The following is a 379-nucleotide window of genomic DNA, read 5'->3' on the forward strand; positions in this document are numbered from 1 at the left end:
TTCTGATTAATTGCTTAGTTAATTCAGATCTGGGAAGGAAATTGGGTTTTAGGCTCTGCTACCTAAGCCCTTGGGATCCAGAGATCACAACTCATTTTGGGTTCTTCTGTGAACCTCTGCTGCATTTTATTTCAATTCTGTTTGAATGCTACTTGCTCCTGATTTAAATGCTGCTCAATCTCTTGCTACAATTTACTTCAGCTTTGTTTAGATCTTGCAATCCCATTCCTCAATTCCCTTTTATATTCAAGTCATTTATCTTTCTTGCCCTTTAAGTTACTGCAATTTAAGTTTCTTGCACTTTAAGTTTCAGTCATTTACTTCCTTGCTCTTTAAGATTTTGCACATTTACAATTCTGTTCTTCAATTTACTGCACTT

The sequence above is a fragment of the Arachis duranensis genome, chromosome 1 (genome assembly GCF_000817695.3).
Source record: "Arachis duranensis cultivar V14167 chromosome 1, aradu.V14167.gnm2.J7QH, whole genome shotgun sequence".
Classification (NCBI taxonomy): domain Eukaryota; kingdom Viridiplantae; phylum Streptophyta; class Magnoliopsida; order Fabales; family Fabaceae; genus Arachis; species Arachis duranensis.